The sequence below is a fragment of the Engystomops pustulosus genome, chromosome 7 (assembly GCF_040894005.1).
Source record: "Engystomops pustulosus chromosome 7, aEngPut4.maternal, whole genome shotgun sequence".
NCBI lineage: Eukaryota > Metazoa > Chordata > Amphibia > Anura > Leptodactylidae > Engystomops > Engystomops pustulosus.
The window spans coordinates 163,008,178-163,012,135 of NC_092417.1; positions in this window are offsets into that span (position 1 = coordinate 163,008,178).

A 3,958-nucleotide genomic window follows, 5' to 3' on the forward strand; every position below is an offset into this window, starting at 1 on the left:
CTGTCTACCTACATCTTTCCCTTCCCTGCACTGAACTATCGCTAGCGCACCAGTGGTTCCCTCTGGGAGGACGTCCTTTCTCTTCCGAGACCACAGAATTTATCCCGAGACCCTTACCGTGCAGCTGCTCACGGCTTAAGGGCTGACCTTCAAGCTCCCCGATCACCAGTTACCGAGACTTAGCTTACTGCGTGTCAGAGGTTTATCAGAAGGTCCCCACTTAACGATCTCTCCTGTCCGAATTCCTTGTCAATTTTCCCTGACAAAAATCAAATCCCTGACAACTGGGCCTATTAACCACTATCCTGGCCGCCTGTATCAGAACCCCAGACATTTATCCCTTGTCTGCTTTTTTTCAAAGTCCCAGGCACTTGTCCCGTGCCTGCTTTTCCCTGCGGTCTCTCTTTCTCCATTTCTCTCATCATATCTTTTGTGACCTTGGAACGTCCTCCCCCTCCCTTTCTGTTCTCGCTCAGCAAAGCGCATACACAGCAGCCAAGGCACTTCTCATACAGTACTATATAACAATTCAGACCCCGATGCAGGACACCAGATGGCTATACACATTTACCCTCCAATCCCAGCTGTCTACAGCCACAGGTATCACCATTCCCCGAGTCACAGGCAAGTAGCAGAATATATGTAATCTGAAACTTACCGTGATCGTGGGATGATCAGACCCAGTCGGGAAATGGTGACCCCAAGACTGCAAACGGTGCTGGAACGAGGGGGCGTCCTGGTCGTCCTGATCGCAAAATCTCAGCAGTGCCTCCAATGTTAGGGTAGGATTCAAGACATCCCCTTTTAGTGTGCGTTGGCTGCGTGTTTCTAATCAATAAGCATGCGTGCACATCATAAGAAATTAATTCAGACACATTTGCTGATTTAAATCTCACTCATGCGATCATGGCCATGGCAAATCTGCACTGCTAGAACTTTATTTGGTTTCACAAAACTATATAGAAATTATGGAAGAAGCAGAAGGGGCGGAGAATTCCCAGCTCGTGTAGTCTCTTGATTGGAGAACTTCCTTGCTGTTGCTTATTGACGTCAGGATTGAAGTCTTGTTGACATTCTTTAGCTTCAATTGTTTTCGTTATGATCACGATGTCGGCGCCATCTTATAATGAAGTCTCTGTTACAATGATTTTAGGAAAATAGAACAAGTAGAAATGACAGGATTTGATCTATCAGCAGGTTTACCGTAACAGTTTATTAGGTCAAATTCTGCTGACAGGTTCCCTTGAACTCCCCCTCCCCTCTTCATAGACTTCAGTGTTATGTAACATCTCTCTGAGCTTCTATTTGCATATAGTGGAGATGTCCATTTACTCTGGTGTCCTATTCATGGACTGTGAAAAGCGAGTGCAGGATAGCGTATAAATTTCTGGGAGCTACATGATATGCAGAATGTTTCAGAAAGTGACAGATCTTTCCACCATACAAGTCTAGGAGTCCACGATCCATGAAGAAGTTGTAAGAGGATGTAAAAGCAAATCTCCAACCGGGAGCTGACAAAAATAACGTTGGTTCTGACAAAGGAGAATTTCCTGTAACGCTCCGAGCTGTGACCTGTGACTACACTTCGGCTACAGAGTGTTTAGTGTAGTCTGACACGCCTCCTGTCTCGTTATTGGTTAACACTTCCACAGCCTAAACCAATCATAAATTAGGAGATGTTTCTGACTACCAAATCACAGATCATTAAAAACTAATTTTTTTTAAAAAAATCTTTTTGCTTTTTTGTGTTTTATGTATGATGTGTCTGTACCATTTTGAACTGTTAATGACATATTCTGATTATATGACCTTCTTTATTCTCAAATTTATATCTTTTTGGTCCTAGTTGTTGGAGAAATATTTAGACTGCGCTGTGATAGACAATGTACTGTTACTTTTTTATCATTTTCCCAGGAATGTGCGTATTTTGTCTTTTATTTTACTCAGTTTTTGTGTTTTATGGCTTTATAGGATTCTTGGAAAGGACATGGGTTAAACCACAGCTACCGCACACATGCATGCATGCATACATACATACATACATACATGCACGCATGCACACATGGTACCCAGTGGTTTTATTGTATATTTAACCTATATTGTATATTTTTCTAGGAAACCTGGTAGGTAGATTTAAAAAAAAAAAAAAAAAATTTAAAGGTGTTCGGCACGTTGATTTTAAAATCTATGCAGCTAAAATAAAAATAAACGCTCAGCGGTTACATAACTGTTCATTAATTGGCTTTAGCAGTCACGTGATCACCGACACACAGGAAGATGTTAGAAGGTAGATGCTACTCTAAAACTATAGCACTTAACCCTCTTCTGTCCATCCCTACTATGAAAACAGCCAAGCTTTAACATTTAAAAAAATTCCAAAATGTATAAATAGACCTCTTGAGGATAATAGAAGGTACTAGCTCTCGGTCTAATACTCCAGTGATGGGGAACCTTTTATACAGAGTGCCCAAAATGTGACAAATAAGCAGGTTTTCAATGTAAAGTGACAGCATTGTCCTTGCTCCCTGTTCTGTCAATTGTATTAGCTCCCTGAGGACGCCAATACAGTAGAGAGGAGAATTGTGTGACCTGGAACAGGAGCTACAATGATAATCCAGTTTTGGCCACACCTTCTGCCTCATCCTTTAGGCCCGGGCGGATCGGGATGTGATGCTTTAAAATCGGCATGTCCACGACTTACTTGGATTGCAGGAGGATGCTTTGAATCCTGTCTGGTAAACTATACGGGTTGATGGCCCACAGAGAGTACTCTGAGTACCACCTCCGGCACAGGTGCCCTAGGTTCACCACCACTGTACTACACAATTGGAGCAGAAGCTAAACACTTTACAGCCAGTATCTGATTGATTGGTTTGCGTGTGTGGAGTCAATACTGTTCCCTATTAAGACAATGTTGCTCCTATTGTCTTAAAGGGAACCTGTCATCAGCAATTGTTCCTAATAAACCACTACCAGTATATTGTCAAACAACGTAACCCCTTCTAGTTTTTGTTTCTTTCATGGCCCATTGTGGTGGCATCAACCTGAAAATCAACATAGAAGGGACATGTAAATTAGTTGTATAAAGTCAAGGAGGCGGAGAGTATAACACTGAAGTCAAGGTGGGGGGCTCTGAATGCCTCCTCCTCTGTGGTTGGCACCATGCATTGATCTTCAGGAGATCTGGTTAGTGATGTTTCTGGATGCAATACTATGTATTACTGTGATGGGGGCTTTCTGAGGAAGAGAGAGCTGGACGTCAGTGTTAAAACTCCCCACCTCCTTGACTTTATGCAACCAGTTTACATCTCACTTCAAAGTTTTATTTTATAAATGATGTCAGCACACTGGGCCATGAAAGAAACATCCGAAAAGTGTTCAGCTGCTTGGAAACATTAGTAGTAGCTTATTAGGTTAATCTCTGCTGATAGGTTCCCTTAAGCAAAGTTGCAGTTGCAAATTTATTGAAAACACTTGCTTAAAGGAAATCTACCACTTGGAAAACCGAATTTAAAGCAATAAGCACCTTCTTGTGGCCGTTAGTAATATGATGCAGGATCCTATCTGGATTAGTCATAAAAACCTTGTAATTTCTGCAAAATTTAAACTATGCTAATTAGGTGAGGATGCTCCTGACACGTGACCGAGGGAGCTCCAGTGCTCTCGCTGCTGCTAATTATGCACGCCTCCTGCGTGCTGCATAGATAATTTTTTGCAGAAATTACAAGGTTTTATGACTCATCCAGATAAGATCCAGCATCATGTTACTAATGGCCACAAGAAAGTGTTGCTCGATTTAAAGGGCATCTACCACCAGGATGAATGATTTTATTCAATTGAGCCTGAGGGAGCCTAAAGCCCCTCAGACTCATTTGCATACAGTCTTTCATCCTGGTGGTAAATGCCCTTTAACCTACCACTTTCTGACTCTCATGAACCTGCATCCTCAGCTTAGCAG